This window comes from Rana temporaria, chromosome 13, assembly GCF_905171775.1.
Source record: "Rana temporaria chromosome 13, aRanTem1.1, whole genome shotgun sequence".
NCBI lineage: Eukaryota > Metazoa > Chordata > Amphibia > Anura > Ranidae > Rana > Rana temporaria.
Window position 1 is genome coordinate 101,438,011 of NC_053501.1, and position 19,714 is coordinate 101,457,724.

Sequence of the window (19,714 nt, forward strand, 5' to 3'; positions counted from 1 at the left end):
TTTCTGCCTTTGCAGACGACATCCTCTTCTATTTGGACAAACCCAAAACATCAATCTCAAACCTATTAAAGCTATGTAGAGATTATGGGGAAATTTCGAACTTCAAAATAAATCTCACCAAAACGGAGATTATGAGTATAAATATAAGTAAATTAGAAGAGCAATTCTTAAAAGTGAAGTACCAGTTCGCCTGGGTTAAAGAACTCAAATATTTAGGGATACTGTTGGCAAACTCTATAAAAAAAATGTATAAGATAAATTTCATTCCCCTATTAAATGAAATTAAGACAGAAATAAAAAGAGTGGAAAATAGAGCAATATCATGGATAGGACGAATCAATTACTGCAAAATGGTTATCTTACCTAAAATATTATATAAATTTCAGATGATCCCCATAGCCCTCCCGAGAACACTATTTTCCGCTTTAAAAAAAATAATTATGAATTATATTTGGAGAAATAAGAAACATAGGATATCACTCCAGACCCTAAAACAACCAAAAAAAAAGGGGGGCTTAGCGGTACCGGACGTCAAAGGATATTATGATGCAGTGGTAATGACAAGGGTGGTGGAGTGGGCCAGAGCCAACAAAGAAAAAAGGTGGGTTAGTCTAGAAAATGAGTTAGCACAGACGAGGCTGGACAAGATTATATGGAATCCTCCTCAATTTAGAACACTAGAGAAAAACACACATGAAATAACAAAAAATGCACTTAAAATATGGGACAATGTCTACAAAAAAATTGAGAAGGAATATAATTCACCTTTTATAGCACTGAAAAATAATGATTATTTTGCACCAGGTAAAACACAAGTCGGGGGGAATTGGATCAAACAGGACACGGCACGCGGAGAGGGAGGAGTCTGGAGATGGCGCGGTCGGCGTGGAGGAGCAGCTAGATGGGATGCCCGCTCTCCAGCCATGCTCCGAAGCCACGCTGAATTGAGCCAGAGTTGGACCCCCCGCTCCCTCCGTTCCCTCCGCTTCCTCTACTAGGCGTGGGGGCCCCCCTCCCTCCTCCCTCCCTCCCCGGTACGTAGCTCCTGGCCGGTCGTTCGGAGCGGACCTGCAGGTTCTCCCCCGACGGCTTACCCGACACGTGGGCGGCTCCTCCGGGTCCCTTGTCTCTCCCGGCTGACAGCTGGCGGTGTTGCGGCGTTTCCCTCGTCCCCCCAGACTCTCCTGGCGGATAGGCAGCAGTGCTGCGCTGCTTCTCCCTGGTCTGCCCGGACCCCCGGAGCATACGAGCGGACGCGCTGTGGAGGCGCGACGTGCGGCCCCGGGAGGGGGGCTCGGGGGGGGGAAACTGACATACAGCGCAGGGAGGCTCTGTAGCTCCATAGCCCTGCAGCCCAGCGAAATGGAGCATCAATCCTAGACGAAGAGGACTAGGCTGCAGCAGGCTTCACCACTATCACCACTATCACAATAGCAGGCGGGGAAACAACTCAGAACACAAACAGCTGGTAAGCTCCCCTATACAACAATGGACCGGTGAGTACACAATACGAATGCACTTCAACCATTGAAGTGGTGAGTACAAACTCCTTTTTAAAAAAAAATTTATAAGAAGTATTAAAAAGTAAAACATAAATGGGATACTGCTCCCTGAGGAACTGATAAAAGGATGGGACTGTTGTGATAGCATGGAATAATGTGACATAAGAGACATGAGTTCAGCATTGCTAGTTTCTTTGTGTTCCTGAAAGGAGGTCGGTAACCCCATTGTTTCTCCTGTGGCCCCCTCTTGATACTTTCTCTCTTCGTATGGGGTTCAATATGTGAACAAGATACACTGAATTTTTACTGTACTATATTTGACAGACGGACACTGGAGTCAGATAGAAGAGTGGGGTCAGTATACATGTTAACGGCTCTGAATGGTTCTGAATACCTTTTTTTAAGGTTCAAGATAAAAAACAGAAATATTACAACAACTTTAAAATGCGATAAATGAAACATCAAAAGACATAACATAACGGTAAAAGTATCGGTAAAAGTATTATACGCATTGCGGGTAACCCGACCATAGAGCCAGGTAAACCCGTAGGAGAAGGTCCCCGAGATATACGGGCATTGGAGACGGGGAGGAGAGGGGAGTACACACCTATCACAAGCGCAAACGGATCTCCCTCGGAACCGTTCTAAAGCGACGTAGTTACAACACAGGGGCAAAGATGACCACAAGGGGAAAAATAGTGAAAGGCGGGGCAACCCCAAAGGTACCCCGTTTAAGTCAAAGCCCAGGCCCGATGTGTAAATTTGTGACCCATGTGATAAACGGCGACAACCAGCACATAGAAAAACCATCGATTGGCAGAACAGGCCAGGCAGAAAAGGAGAAGAAAAAAGATAAGAAAAAAGGGCCACCTAATACCTTGGCTGACTCAGAAACATTTTCAGAATCACTCCTAGAGAGCAGAACAGATCAAGATAGGGAAACAGACAAAGAAATAGATCTAGAACGGAGAAATAAGGAAGAAACGCAGGATATGACACTTTTGCCAACAAAAAGGGAGATGGAAGGCATGTTCGCTGCGTTAGAAAGATCACTCAAAACGCAAATGGAAAAAATGGAGAAAAACATGGGGCATATATTGGAAAGAGTGGAAGAAGTGGAGAAAAAAGTTGACCATAATGTAATCTCATTTAAAAAACTAGAGGATGAAATAAAAGCATTAAAAATAAACCAACGAGAACAGGCGTATAAATTAGAAGATCAAGAGAACAGAGATAGAAGAAAGAATATAAGAATACGCGGTGTTCCAGAAACGACACAAGCCGAGGACCTCCCAGAAATAATAAGAAAAATCTGCAATCCAATATTAGAGAGAGAAACAACTTCCCCACTCAGAATAGAACGAGCACACAGAATAAGACGTCCTAGGGAGAGAGCACAGGATTACCTAAGGGACATTATTGTGCGTTTTGAAAGTTGGGAAGAGAAAAACCAGCTATGGAGAAAACTGAGAGGGAAGTCGCCGTTAGGATACGATCAACATAATATTCAAATTTATCAAGATCTGTCACAAGAGACGTTAAAACGAAGAAGAAGTTTAAAACCATTGCTAGGTGTTCTGCAGGAGCATGATATTCAGTATAACTGGGGATTTCCAGCGTGCCTAATAGGCAGGAAAAATGGTGTTTCGGCAAGACTGAGGTTTTTGGAGGAAATACCAGAATTTTGTCATAGTTTAGGCATCCCAATACCAAGAAATTATTAGCGTTGATCGGCCGGGGAGGAGGGGAATTGTGGGAGGGGGGGCTGTGGGGGGGGGGGAAATGGGGAGGGTCAACATAGTAAGCTATCGGAGTCGGACCAGGGAGAAGGGAGACCCAGAGAGTGCTTCTTCACCAGTTCCCTAGTATAGGGGGACAGGAGACCAGGCTAAAATAGAACTCCACCTCAGCCTGAGGAGCAAAAGAGCGCCAGGAGCGCCAAATAGAAAAAGCTCTAAAAATGACCAGAAGGTCAGGGATCGAACGGGGGGAGGGGGAGGGGAGGAGAAAGCCCCAAAAGAAGAACAAGGGGGCAAGGTACAAATGGAAGGGAGGGGGGGGAGGGAGAAGGGAGGGGAGGGAGGAGATTGGGTGGGAAGGGAGAGGGGAAGATTAGAGAGGGGGGGAAAGGGATTCAGATCTGTGTGTCATGCAGTAGGAAAGAACATATATACCCAAGACAGAGGGAAAAAAAAAAATAAAAAAATAAAAATATGACAAACATAAAGTTCTTAACATATAATGTAAGAGGTCTCAGTTGCCCCGAAAAAAGACATATGGTACTAAGAGAAATTGAAAGGTATTCCGCTGAAATAGTTTTCCTGCAAGAGACACACATAACGCTGGACTCTAATGTCAGATTGTATTCTCGGGCAGTTCCTAGTTGGTACTACGGGGACTCCCCAAAGAAGAGAGCAAAAGGGGTCGCCATAGGAATAGGGAAAAATATCTCCTTTACAGTGGAAGATAGGAAAGTAGACCCGGAAGGTCGTTATTTGTTTCTAAAAGGAGTACTCCAAGGGAAAAAATACACGTTAGCAAATATTTACTGCCCAAACAGCCAACCGCATAAATATCTGAGGGGGATTTTGAATGCCTTAATGGACTTTAAAGTAGGACATGTAATACTAGCAGGAGATTTCAATCTCTCAATGGACTATCAACTGGATAGTACATCCGGGGCTCAGAGGCGAAATATTAAACAGCTTAGAATATTAAGAAAAAAAATGCATAGCTACTGTTTAATAGATCCCTGGAGGATTACATATCCAAATAAAAGAGACTACACTTACTATTCCTCCGTGCACGGAACATACTCAAGATTGGACTATATATTGGTAGACCATGAGTTATTGGAAGAGGTAGTAGATACTTCGATAGGGGTATCTACAATCTCAGATCATGCTCCTGTAATTGCGGAAATTAGATTCAAAGAAATAGAGCAAAGAAAAGGATCATGGAACCTGAATGAAGAACTTATAGAGGATATAGAGGTAAACAACACAGTGAGAACGGAATTGGATCAATATTTCACCCTTAATAACACACCTGAAGTAAGGGTAGCTACCGTTTGGGAGGCCCATAAGGCATACATTAGAGGGAAATTAATCTCAATAGGAGCAGGGAAAAAAAAGATAAGGAAATTTAACATGAAAAAATTAACAACTGAGCTATTTGAACTGGAGCAAATGCATAAAGAACGAGGAGAAAATGAAATATATCATGAAATTATTGTAAAGAGGACCCAGCTTAGAGATCTGATGAAGGTTGAAACAAGAGACATATTCAAAAATGTTAGAAAGGAGAGATATAAATGGGGGAACAAACCAGGGAAACATTTAGCCAAAATATCCAGGGAAAAAAAAAAAAAAAACTACATCGAAAAAATAAAGAATCAAGACGGCCTTATGAAATATAAGACGTCTGAAATAGCGGAATCCTTTCGGACTTTTTATAGCTCACTATATTCAATAAGAACTAAGGAAACACAAGAGCAAGAAAAGATGAGAAAAAGAAAAATCAGGGAATACTTAGAAGAAGCGAAATTACCTCAAATTTCTCAAAATGACATTGAATCCCTAGAGGCCCCAATAACTCAAGAAGAGGTACATAGAGCCTTCAGGGAAACCCCGAGCGGGAAAAGTCCAGGCCCCGACGGCTTGCCGATCAAATATTATAAAACATTTAGCGAACTCCTGGTTCCAGAGATATGTAACTATTTTAACAAAATAGGAGAGGAAGAAGAAATAAGAAAAGAATCTCTTTTGGCAAATATTTCTATTATCCCTAAAACGGGAAAAGATGGAACGTTGTGTTCCTCCTACCGTCCAATAGCACTGTTAAACGCAGACCTGAAAGTATACGCGAAAATATTAGCAACCAGGATAAAAGGTTTAATGCCGCAATTAATAAACTCAGATCAGGCGGGCTTTGTAGCAGGCAGAGAAGGAAGAGACAATAGTATAAGGACCCTGTTACTGTTACAACAAGACCCAAAAAAGAAACCCCCAGTCGTACTCATGTCCTTAGATGCCGAAAAAGCATTTGACAGAGTCGACTGGGGGTTTATGATGGAAACTTTACAAAAAATAGGCATGGGCCCAAGGTTCATGAAATGGGTAAAGAACCTGTACAGCTACCCGACGGCAAGGGTGAAGGTCAATGGGAGTGTGTCATCTGTGTTCAACATGGAAAACGGAACCAGACAGGGGTGCCCGCTCTCACCTCTCCTATATGTAATAGCTTTGGAACCGTTGTTAGCAAAAATCCGGGAAAACCCGGGGATAGGAGGGGTGAGAGTGGGAGATGAAGAACACAAGGTGGCGGCGTATGCGGATGACATACTTCTATATCTGACCAAACCTAGAGTATCTCTCCCTAATGTTATAAAGGAAATAAAAAGATATGGAGAACTTTCAAATTTTAAAATAAACCCGATAAAAACGGTAATCTTGAATCTGGGGATAGAAAAAAAAGAAGCAGAAGAACTACAGAAAGAGTATCCATTTACATGGGAAAAAGAAGCTATAACGTACTTGGGTATAAAAATTACATCTAAAGTTGAAAAACTCTACTCGGCCAACTTTGTCCCCTTAATCAATGACATTAACCATGACCTGAAAAACCTAGCAAAAAAACATATCTCCTGGATAGGCAAGATTAATGCGTTTAAAATGATGATTTTACCAAAGATAACATACAAACTTCAAATGCTCCCAATAAAAATACCGCAAAGCTTCTTTAAAGTAATTAAAACAGTAATTTTGAAATATTTATGGGCAGGTAAAAAGGCTAGATTAAGCTATTCATTGTTGAGCTTGAAAAAAAAAGGAGGGGGGTTGGGGCTCCCCGATATAAAAAGATATTATTTTGCTGTAAACTTAGCTAGGATGGTAGAATGGACAAACGCACATACACAAAAAAAATGGGTACGTATGGAAGAAATATTAAGTGGGACACTATTAAGTAGAAATGTATGGATACCACCGAAAATGAGGGAATTTAGCACGAACACACACAACATAACAAGGAACGTATTTAGGATATGGGACACAATATTGAGACGGGAAAAATGGGAGTATAACTCTCCATTAATCCCATTAGCAGGCACAAATTTTTTTCCACCAGGTAACGGAACACGTTTTGGAAAACACTTAGGGGAGAAAAAATTAAAAGATATTGTTACACGGGGAAAAATTAAACTTAGACAAGAGATAAAAATAGGGGAAGGGGAACAAAGCATGAGTGAATGGGAGTATATGCAGTTAAAACATTTTGTGAGCACACTACCACAACCAATTAGGGAAGACAAGACACTATATCCAATAGAAAAAATATGCAGCATGGACAAGCCCCTGATACACGGTATATCAAAGGTATACGGGATACTAACAGAACTCGAGGCCCAGGAAGCATTGCCCTTTTTAGAAAAATGGGAAAGCGACATTGGTAAAAAAATTGATAAAACACAAATGATAGGTGCAGTATATAACCATGCCGCGGACATTACCACCATAGAAGCAAATTATAAATGTATGGTGCGATGGCACATGACCCCATCAAGAATGAATAAGATCCACCCTAGAAATTCAGAGCTATGTTGGAGAAACTGTAAACAAAAAGGAACAACGCTACATATATGGTGGGACTGCCCGAGAATGCAGGAATATTGGAAAGAAATCTTGAAATATATCGCAGAAATAACAGGAGAGACGATTATATGTAGCCCGCTGACCTGTTTGTTTCACGGAACTGAAAAAACCAAAAAACAATATGGAACAACTCTGGTCCCAGTGTTGTTAAACGCAGCTAAGGCTCTGATCCCCAAAAATTGGTTACACCCAAAGAGGCCATCAATTAAAGAGTGGATAGAAAGGGTGGAATATATAGAAGAGATGGAGTATCTTGCCTGCAGAGAGTTAGGAGAAGAGGACAGAAACAGGATGGTTTGGGAAAAGTGGAAAGTGTTCAAATCCACAGAAAAGTTCGTCCAGGGAACGACAGAAGCAGAAAGATGAAAAACCACAAAGAAGATTGCATGGCACACAGATCCGGGGGGGGGGGGAAGGAAAAGGGGGGGAGGAAAAGGGGGGAAAAAAAAAAAAAAAAAGAAAAGGGGGGGAATAATAACGATATGCTAATGTAGTTAGATTCGTCAAGCGGGAAAACACCAACCTAACAGTTTAAAAATGTTAAATCCGTAATATCAAAAAAAAAAAAAAAAAAAAAAAAAAAAAAAAAAAAAAAAACAAAAAAAAAAAACAAACCCACGAATGATGCGAAGCCGCAAGAGAGATGCTAAGGGCGGGCGAACCGTGAGCTAGCCTCTCGGCTATATGTGAGCAGAGTCTGACGTGAAAAGAAAAAAAAAAAAAAAAAAAAAAACAGGACACGGCACAACTAAGGGACATAATAAGGGAGGGTCACATAATAACACTACCCGAGTTAAAAACTAAAAAGAATTTAATGGAAATTAATGAATGGAGGTACCAGCAGCTCAAGCATTTTACCCAGGATCTACCAGGCCCACTGAGAGCGGGAGACCAGTTAACAGACCTAGAAAAAATATGCTTCATGGAAAGAGCAAAAGGAACTACATCAAAGTTATATAGAATTCTATTGAAGATGGATGAGCAGAATATACCTCCATTCATTAAAAAATGGGAAAGGGAACTGGGAACACAACGGGATACGGGCACAATAGATAAAATGTTGGCTCTGACACACTCCTCGGCGGTAGATAGTCGAACGGCGGAGATGTGTTTTAAATGCATATCCGGATGGTACATGACCCCGGATAAGCTAAAAAAATTCAAAGAAGATCAGACAGGAGAGTGTTGGAGGGGATGTGGATCACCAGGAAATATGGCACACATCTGGTGGGGATGTACTAAGGTTAAGAGGTATTGGGAAAAAATCTTGACCTGTGTGGAAGAGATCACGGGGAAAAAGATCAAGATGGACCCATGGGTCATCCTATTTCATGGGGGGGAGGAAGGTATAAAAAGTTACAGGAAAACGCTTGTACCACATCTACTCAATGCCGCTAAGAGACTTATTCCAAGGAGGTGGCAAGAATTGGAGTGCCCCTCAATTTGGGAGTGGATAGATGCGGTCGAAGAAACTTACAGAATGGAAGAATTAAAAGAGGGCATAGAGGGTAATAACATCTTACAAATTACGAAATGGGATAGATGGAGGACTTTCAAGAAATCGTGGAGTTATGCAGAAAAATTAAGGGTAGACACTTAAAAGAAACACTAGAAGAAAATTTGAAAGAACTAGTGATATAGGAGATTGTTTAAGGTGAGATAGGGGGGATGGGGGGGGGAGGAGAAGGGGGGGATAAAATAAAAATGTAATCTTTTTGTTCCTCTGAAATATGAGGAGTGACATTTAACATTTAATAAATAACATTAATATATATTTATATATATAATAAAAAAAAAAGAAAAAAGAAAGAAAAACGAAAGAAAAAAAAAAAAAATTTTTCACACAAGAAGAAGCGACACTTATGATGCAAAACCAACATAGAGATGCAATGGGCAGGTGCGCCGAACATGAGCATATAATGCACACTCTATGGGGTGGAGTCTGAAGTGAAAAAAAAAAAAAAAAAAAAAACTTTTGGACGTTTTATATGTGCTGGCGAAATATGTTCATATGGTTTATTGTTCCAGTACCCAGCTGGTGATCGCTTCAGCACCCATTTTTGTATTTATGAGCCGTTTCTCCAGGAAGGTGTGCAATTGGAATATTAACTAAGATTATTCCCTAGGGTGTCTGCTAAAAAAAAATATAAATATATGTATATGTATATGTGTATATATATGTGTATATATATATATATATATATATATATATATATATATATATATATATATATATATATATATATATATATATATATATATATATATGTTTGGGGGTTCTGACAAATTTTCTAGCAAAAAAAATATGATTTTTACATGAAGGAGAGAAGTGCCAGAATAGGCCCGGTATTGAAGTGGTTAATCTTGCAGCAAAAAAATTGAAACAGTCAGGACAGTGCTACAGGAAAAAACAGATACCGTCTCGATCTTTGTCACCTTTATTACTTCTATCTTTAGACTTTTACATAGAAGTAAAAAAGTTCTGGTAGCTGACAAAGATCAAGATAGTATCTGTTTTTTCCTGTAGCTCTGTCCTGGCTGTGAGATATTGGGCAGTAGGGATAAGCCCAACACCCCCCTGTTGGGTTTGCACCAGAACCTTCGAACGGATGCGTGAACATTTAGAACCCCGTTGACGTCAATGGGACTCGAACGTTCAAATTCAAAAGTGCTCATTTTAAAACCTATTTTATTGTCGGAAAACGGGTTTGGGGACCCGGGTCTTGCCCCAGGGAACATGTATCAATGGAAAAAAAGTTTTAAAAACGATTGTTTTTTCTGGAGCAGCAATTTTAATGATGCTTAAATAAAAAAAATAAAAAATTCCTTTAAATATCGTACCTGCTGGGTGTCTATAATATGCCTGTGAGGTGGCACGTGTTTAGAATTGTCCCTGCACAAAATGAGATTACTATAAGAAAAAAGTAATTTAAGACTTGCGGCTTTAATGTAATGTTTGGTCCCTGCAATATGGATGAAAATCACTGAGAAAATAGCATGGGTTTCCCCGCCCCCCTCCCCGCAGGTCATTACAAGCCCATTTGGCCCTATATACTTTGAACAGCAGTATACAGGCGGTGCAAACAAGACAGGGACTGTAGGTTTGTTGTTAAGTAGAATCTGTTTGTAATTTTCAACTGGTACTTCTTTAAAGTGTAGCTTCAGCCATAAAATCTTTTTTTAAGCTTTTCTGAAAACATAGAGAAGGGTTATCACCCCTGTAACATTTGTTTTGCTGTCTGTGTGCATCTGTTCAGAAGATTGCACCTCACTTTCTGTCCCAATGACAAATGATGTTTTGAAAATTTGTTTTTGTTTTTGTGAAACAAGGATTGGTGATAAAGCATCAGTGGACAGGAGACACCTTTTACAGAAGAGAATTTCCCTTCCTAGGGGTCGATTTCCTCTCACTTCCTGTTGTCTCCTTCCGTTTGCAAGTAGGAGTCGTTTGAAAGTAGGGGCCGGTCGTATATACTCTGCATAGATTTGGGACCTAGGTGTTGGTGTTGCCACAACCCTATAAGCCCTCACAGTTAGTCTTGGTGGGCGCTGAAACGCCCTGCTGCTAAGTATTGCATCAAAAATTGTAATAACATGCCCCTGTTAAACAGGGGCAGAAAAATTGGGCCTTAGGTGCTGGTGCCACAACACTGCAACCCCTCACAGATACTCTAGTTGGAGCGCAGCAATGAGCCCGCTGCAAAGTATTGCATCAAAAATTGTAATTACACGCCGCTGTTAAACAGGGGCAGAAAAATTGGGCTTTTATCAAAAAAAAAAAAAAAACAACATAAATTTACCACTTCAACACCGAGGACATCATATGATGTCCTTGACTTTGTGCGGTGATATCTGAATGATGCCTGCAGCTACAGGTTTCTGCTGGCAATTCTGTGCACAATAAGAACGCTCATAGTGGACATCCCCCCCCCCCCCTCCCGCCTCCTTCTGGTGCTTCTCCGGGCTCTCCTGTGCCATCGGGGGCCCGGAGAACAAATCGGCCGGCGCTGGCTCACGACGATAGAGATTTCCGGTCCAGTCATCTCTATGACCGTCGGAGGCCCGGGCGCGACGCTGTGACGTCGCGCCCGGGTACCCAGAAGGTAAACAAAGCCACAATTGTGGCTGTCAGCATGAGATTGGTGAATTTTTTCTCTCAATCTCATGCTTTCCAGCCTTGAGGAGAGATCTTATTGACCCCGCATCTCTCCATAAAGAGTACCTGTCACAATATATTCCTATTACAAGGGATGTTTACATTCCTTACATTCCTTGTAATAGAAATAAAAGTGATCAAAAAAAAATAAAAACGTAAAAAAAATTAAAATAAATGTTAAATACCCCTGTCCCCGGTAGCTTGCGCTCAGAAGCGAACACGCATGTAAGTCCCACATATGCAAACCCCACATGTTCGGTATCACCGCGTGTGTTAGAGCGTGTGCAACAATTCTAGCACTAGACCTCCTCTGTAACTCGAAAATAGTAACCTGTAAAAAAAATTTAAGCGTTGCCTATGAAGATTTTTGAGTACTGAAGTTTGGTGTCATTCAATGAATGTACGGAATTTTAAAGCGTGACAAGTTAGGTATCTATTTACTCAGCGTAACATTATCTTTCACATTATACAAAAAAATTGGGCTAACTTTACTGTTTTTGTTATTTTTTACTTCACGGAACCGTTTTTTTCCCCAAAAAAGGTGTTTGAAAAATTATTGCGCAAATACCGTGCGAGATAAAAAGTTGCAATGACCGCCATCTTATTGCCTGACAAAGAGGTCCTGCGTGGCCGCGAAACGTTGCAATTCTTGTGATGTTTTCTTTGCATTAAAACTTTTGGACGTTTTATACGATCCGTGGTGTGCTGGCGAATATGTTCATATGGTTTATTGTTCCAGTACCCAGCTGGTGATCGCTTCAGCACCCATTTTTGTATTTATGAGCCGTTTCTCCAGGAAGGTGTGCGATTGGAATATTAACTAAGATTAGTTCCTAGGGTGTCTGCTAAAAAAACATTTATATATATATATATATATATATATATATAACACACACACAATATATGTGTGTATATATGTGTGTGTGTGTGTATATATATATATATGTATAATATGTATCTGTTTGGGGGTTCTGACTAATTTTCTAGCAAAAAAAATATGATTTTTACATGAAGGAGAGAAGTGCCAGAATAGGCCTGGTATTGAAGTGGTTAACCTTGCAGCAAAAAAAATGAAACGGTCAGGACAGTGCTACAGGAAAAAACAGATACCGTCTTGATCTTTGTCACCTTTTATTACTTCTATCTTTAGACTTTTACATATAACTAAAAAAGTTCTGGTAGCTGACAAAGATCAAGATAGTATTTGTTTTTTCCTGTAACTCTGTTCTGACTGTGAGATATTGGGCAGAGCCTGTTCTCAACCCAATTTCTCTCAGTCCTCTGCCCTGCTGTCACCCAGTCCTCTGCCCTGCTGTCACCCAGTCCTCTGCCCTGCTGTCACCCAGTCCTCTGCTCTGCTGTCACCCTGTCCTCTGCTGTCACCCTGCCCTCTGCTGTCACCCTGCCCTCTGCTGTCACCCTGCCCTCTGCTGTCACCCTGCCCTCTGCTGTCACCCTGCCCTCTGCTGTCACCCTGCCCTCTGCTCCGCTTTCGCCCAGTCCCCTGCTGTCGCCTAGTCTTCTGCTCTCTGTCACCCAGTCTTCTGTCGCCTGTCACTCAGTCCTCTAAAAAAAATTATGTATGTTGGCAACTATTCTCGCTGTGTCCGGCAGTTCAGTAGGGGGGGGCAACAAACATCACAGAGGGGTATAGACAGGGCTGCTGCTAGACTATTTTGCGCCCTTTCTATACCATATAGGAGGTATAAAAATTATATTTTAGAGGTATAGAAGTTTTATTGGGGGGGGGGGGGGGACGCAAGTAGCTAGTCTTGCCTGGGGTGCAAAATAGTATAGCAGCGGCCCTGCCATCAGTGCCCCTACAGTGCTTATCGGTGCCAATATAGTGCTTGTCAGTGCCCTACAGTGTCACTACAGTGCTTATCAGTGCCCTAGAGTGCTCATTAGTGCCCTACAGTGACCATCAGTGAGTGCTTATCAGTGCCCTATTAGCGCTTATCAGTGCCCAATAGGGCACTTTAGTACTAATCAGTGCCAGCCTTTCAGAGGATCCTCATCGGTGCCCATCAGTTCCATATAAATGTGTGAAACTTTTGTTTTGTAAGTTGACCCCCTTTTTTCATTTATTATTTTGTCTCTGGAGATTTATTCCCATTTTTGTGACATTTTAAATAAATTCTATCACCCTTTATGTTATTGTAGCTGGCCCTTGAATGCTCCCTATGGTCACATATAGCTCTTGGTCTCCATGACGCTGGCAGACATCTTGACCCGTATAGTTGCTTGATCATGGTATACAATATTTCAAGAGACCAGGGTGAGTAAGAATGTCGTTGAATTGAATGTGCACATGTATGTAAATATACATATGTATTAGAAAATGTATTTCCAAGATGAGTGAATAAACAAATGTATGTGTGTGTGTATATGTATATGTATATATATATATATATATATATATATATATATTTTTATATCATGATTTTTATGTGATTATTATATGTATATTCTATTTCAATAGAAGGCTTGTATGTCAAATGCACAGCACCACCTGAAGAAGCCCAGAACATGGGTGAAATATGTTGTCTTACGTACTTGCCATAATTGTTTTTAAACAATTTTTTTATTTGTCTTTAAATAAAACTTTTTACATTATCTCCTGAGATCACTGTACCTTTTTTTGCTCCCTAAAATCCCACTATACTTATTTAATTATTGGATGTGGTGCTAATAATAGTGGTTTGCCTGTGGTTATAAAATACAGTGAGTAAGCTTGAGCAAGTACCAGAGCAGTCTTCTCACCAACTGGGGACGGTGAAGAAGTAGGAAAACATCAGCAAATGCCAAGCCAGGGACCCAGCAGGATAGCGGGGGTGAGGCTTGAGGAGTATACAGCAGGATAGCTGTGGAAGAGCTCAGGGAATCCAGTGACGATTGGGATCTGGAAAGTCTAGTCTAGACTGGGAGCTCAGTGAGTGAAGATCTACAGTGGGATACTGTGAGATAAGAAACGGACTGTTATGTGTTACCAAGAGTTATGTACAACTACCTTTAGGCCCCTTTCACACTGGGGCTGGAGGTGCGTGGTGGTATAGCGCCACTATTTTTAGCGGCGCTATACTGTCGGAATTGCGGCGGTATTCGGCCACTAACGGGGTGGTTTTAACCCCTGCTAGCGGCCGAAAAAGGGTTAACACCGCCGGCAATGCGCCTCTTCCGGAGCGCATTGCCGGCGGTATAGCCGCGCTTTCCAATTGCTTTCAGTGGGAGGGGGCGGTGGAGGAGCGGTAAACACACTGCTCCAAAGGACTTTTGGAGCGGTCCTGCTAGCGCACCGCTCCAGTGTGAAAGCTAACGGAGAAACAGCAGCCGCTGTTTAGGGTCGGTTTGCAGGCGCCATTTTTAGCAAAATAGTGCCTGCAAACCGCCCCAGTGTGAAAGGGGTCTTGGTGACTGTTACAAGATTAGTTGCCATAGGAGACAGCGGTCCTACCTATACAGAAGTGTTATGCGGCTTGAGGCCTTCCCCTGTATACCTATAGAAGTCACGGAGTCTGTCAATTCACATTGCATCTACTCAAGGGTGTCCTGGCCCTAACCTTCTCTCCCACAGTTCTGTTAAGAGAAAATAAATCTATTGTTCGCATTCAAAAAGTGTTTGGTACCCACCATGCCTGGTAACCCACTCTACAAAGAAGGACTCTGGAGGTCACCATTATGCCTAGGGGTTGGGGGGCCCCCGCTACATCTGCAACAGCTGGACCTGTGTGCAAGAGAACTTGGGTGGAACAGAGATGGTGACCTAACAGGACTTCTACTTTAGCATGTTATTCTACTTTAGCATGTTATTCTACTTTAGCATGTTATTCTACTTTAGCATGTTATTCAGCATTCATAAAGTAAAACTGGAGTTTCTCTCAATAGCTGTAAATTCGGCATGGTGAACCAGATGCAATAATGTCTTGTACTGTATAAACCCCCCCTGCAGATCATAACATTTGCTTAGTTGGTGGACCCTCATATTTTTTTTTCCTATTTCTTGTTTGCATCTTCAGCTTTTAGTTATAAGTATACAGAATTGTTTATAAATTGTGGTTGCACAGTGTGGTTTGTTTTTTGGGGAAATTAGATTGGTGCTTTGTTCTTTTTGAGTAATTGGAGGATAGAGAGAAGAGGAAGGTTCAGGTACGGGGTACAGAATGCACAAAAAGTATTCAAAGTTCCAGTATTCACCACTCCTGAGTGGGAATTGCTCACCCGGATAGACCCCTCTCACATGGCCTAGCAGCCGGAATGATGCATGGACAGCAGGCCCGGCTTGGCTAATCGGGAGAACCGGGATACTTCCAGATGGGCTGGTCGGGTTGCGGGCCGGTGAAATATACCTCCTGCGTTCCAGCAGCCGAGGCGCGGACCGATGACATCACTCGGCGGGATCGGATTGGCTGCTGGTTTCTGCACAGCCGTGATTGGTCCAGGAGCCGCTGATTCTCATTGGCCGGCTGCAGGCGCTCTTTTTTTAAAGCCTGGAATCATCTGTCAGTGGCGCAGGTAAGCTTCGCCGGACGGGAGCTTCTTCTTTCTTTTTTCTTCTTTCTTCTTTCTTCTTCTTCTTCTTTCTTCTTTTTTCTTTTTTCTTCTTCTTTTTTCTTTCTTCTTTCTTCTTTTTTTTTCTTCTTTTTTCTTCTTTCTTCTTCTTTTTTCTTTTTTTTTTTTTTTTTTTCTTTTTCTTCTTTTTTTTTTTTTCTTTTTTTTTTCTTTTTTCTTTTTTCTTCTTTTTTCTTTTTTTCTTTTTTTTCTTTTTTCTTTTTTCTTTTCTCTTTCTTCTTTCTTTTTTTTTTTTTCTTTTTTTTTTTTTTCTTTTTTTTTTTTTTTTTTTGTTTTTTTTCTTTTTCTTTTTTTTTTTTTCTTTTTTTTTCTTCTTTTTTTCTTTTTCTTCTTTTTTCTTTTTTCTTCTCTTTCTTCTTTCTTCTTTCTTCTTTCCTCCTCTTTCTTCTTTCTTCTTTCTTCTTTTTTTTCTTTTTTCTTTTTTCTTCTTTTTTCTTTTTTCTTTTTTCTTCTTCTTCTTTTTTCTTTTTTTTTTCTTTTTTTTTTTCTTTTTCTTCTTCTTCTTCTTTTTTTTCTTTTTTTCTTTTTCTTTTCTTTTTTTTTTTTTTTTTTTTTTTTTTCTTTTTTTTTTTTTTTTTTTTTTTTTTTCTTTTTTTCTTCTTCTTCTTTTTTTTCTTTTTTCTTCTTTCTTCTTTTTCCACATGTAGGTAGATTAAAAGTATTCTGTAGGTAGGTGGCCAAACGTTGTGGGTATGTAGGTGGGGAGGGGTGGGGGATGTTGCTGCAAGTTACCACAGAGCCCAGCATACCACAGAAACCAGCACCACAAAGACCAGCATAGTCTGCAAAATAAGTAAAAAGGTATGTGCATTAGCATGTGTAAATTGTTGCAATATGTTTTTTAATACCTAGCTGTGTTCTGTCATAATAAAATGTCATGTCATTGTTCATACATGTATGAAGAAGGACATGACATTTTCTGGCTGCCTAAGTCACACGTGCTAGAGGTGCAACTAGACATAATTGTAAATATCCCAGCATGTGCAGTGTTTTTGACTCCTACCACCGTCACCACTTCAAATCACTGAAGTGGTCATGGTGGTTAGAGTGTTCCTTTAAAATCTCTCATAAGAAGTAAACCTCTGTATACTGATTCCATTCCATTTCATTTCATTTCATTATTCTATAGTTGTGTTAAATTGGGGGGTGATGTCGTTGCGGTGGCGCGGAGTGCCACCTCCCTGAAATGACTTTTTGCAGGTTGAGATGTCTGTATGTAGATAGATGGGAGAATGCTTTTGGGTCTGTAGGTAGGTAGGAGAATGCTGTGGGTAGGTGGGAGAATGCTGTGGGTGTGTAGGTAGGTGGGAGAATGTAGCAAGTAGGTAGGTAGGTGGAAGAATGCTGTGGGTCTATAGGTAGGTGGGAGAATACTGTGGGTGTGTAGGTAGGTGGGAGAATGTAGCAGGTATTTAGGTAGGTGGGAGAATGCTGTAGGTAGGAGACTGTTGCAGGTATGCAGCCACTACATCTAAGCTGAAGTTTTATATTTTTCTTCTTGGGTTTAGATTCATCTTAAATAAAACCTAAGGATGGCAAACGTTCAGTGAATGTTCCAGGCAGGCAATGTTGTTAGTACTGATTTGTGTTCTTGTTCTCTGCAGCTCCGGTGTTGGAACCGATCTTGTTAAACCAGGAACTAAGAGAAAGATATATGGTCATCTTCACATGCCAAGCCCAGGGTGACGGTCCATTCAACATCTCCATCTATTGAACTACCACCTCCAGGTACGATATCCTTCTACTGTAAGACTGAAATTTATTAATTTAATTGTAGTGTGCGCATATTGTGCTGGGAGGCACCTGGCAATGTCACAGCTCCCTGTATAAGATCTTATTTAAAGAGCATTATATAAAAGAACACATCCCTGGTATCCATTTAGCTATGCAGGCTCCTCCCTGCTGGCCACCAGATGCTGAAGACTTTAACTGTGCCATCTGCTGATCAGTTAGTGGAGTATGCACATGTAGAGGGATCCCATGGATGTGTTTTTTCACTGTATTTGCACTGAATTGGAAATATTTTTTGAAAAATACTATGAATGTAGAGAACAGTGCGCCATTGCAAACTTATATTTTGAGGTATGAAGGCATGAAACTTCAGGGCCACTCCGGCCCTGATGGGCCCAGGAGGAAAAGATAGTATAGAAATAGTCTCTGCCACAGACCGTCTGAGAACACAGGATGGATAGTCTGGAATCCTCTGCCACAGGATTTCAGTCCCAAACTCCCTGCCTTACAGCAAAAGAGCCTTTAAGCCGATCCGGCGGACTGTAAGACAAATTGCATAGTGGATCCCTTTCCTTAACGAGGTCACCAGGCCTATCCCGAGAGATCAGCTTGCCTTGCTTGGTCTCCTTCAGGGCAGGTCCTCCCCCGGTTTCCCACTTGGATGAACAGCTTTGGATCCCTTTTAGAACCAATGTGGTCCAGAGACTGGAATTACGCACACCCTCCTCGCGATAGGAGGGCCACGAAGCGAAGGACCCCAGAAAACTGCGTCTGCCCCTTAAGTATCCCCTCCCAGCATGCACAGAGGGGCACCACTCCCACTGAGCTGATGCCGAGAAGGCTCACTTAACGCACCATGGTTTCGCCCGAGTTCTGAGACGCCTGTCAGTCTTATCCAAGGAACGCACCCCCAGTACGTCCCTGGGTAAGCATCCGGAAGGCTGAGGGCTGTACTCAGAAAGCCTATGATAGGCACTTCCGCACAGCCAACCAGCTGCCGTTATTCAGAAGGCCGGTGCTCACAGTCCGGCCATCTGAATAGACCAGCGGCCGGCAACAATAACATAGATTCATGCAATGCATGAATCTGTTATTGTAATCAGTGGCGTGTGCGTGTGCGCCCTCTATAGACGCACCGCCACTGAGGGTAACAGTTAATAGCCTGGCCAAGGTTTTCAGAAGTTTGTCAGTAAATTTCAGTTAGCTGTGTTTTTATCCTTACAGGTGCTAGCAGTACTTCATTGAGGAAGTGCATATAATATACTGTTTTACTTGATAATATCTTGCCTATCTTGCCTATCTTGCCTTATATTACCTCCTCTTTGTGACAACATCCCTTTTTAAATATTTTTATTGGAATTTCACAAAGAAAATTGAACAAAAATAAATGTTTTTATGACAGAAACAATATAAACAATAAGGTATGATTCATGCAGAGTCAGAGCGATCGATGTATATTGAGTAATGCATAGGAACTGTGAAATCGTCAAAGTTTTAGATAAACCATTAAGTTGTATACATTATCGTCAGAAGGGGTGACCCCACTCCCCGAACACCCCTATTGGGAACATGCTGTGTTATCATTCATATTCTCTGAAAAATGGCCAAGAAATCATCAATTCTGCCAGGGTATGTAAACTTATGATCACAACTATGTATGTATGTGTGTGTGTGTGTGTGTGTGTGTGTGTGTATGTATGTAGGTAAAGTTGATCCAGGGTAAATCCGATTGCCTCTCGGGGGATCAGGAAGGAATTTTTTCCCCTGCTGTAGCAAATTGGATCATCTCTGCTGGGGTTTTTTGCCTTCCTCTGGATCAACTGTGGGTATGGAGTTGGGTGTATGGGATTGTACTGTGTTTTTTTATTTTGTTTGTTTATTTTTTTTATGGTTGAACTGGATGGACTTGTGTCTTTTTTCAACCTGACTAACTATGTATGTGTGTGATGTACTGTATATGTATATCTGTGTGTATGTGTCATTAATGATATATATTAGGGCTGTGCAAATTAACTTTTAATTAATCGATTAATCTTTAATCTTTTTGATCGATTAAAATTCTTTTGATTGGTACTCACCTCTCTGCCGGCTTCTGGGCCTTCAGG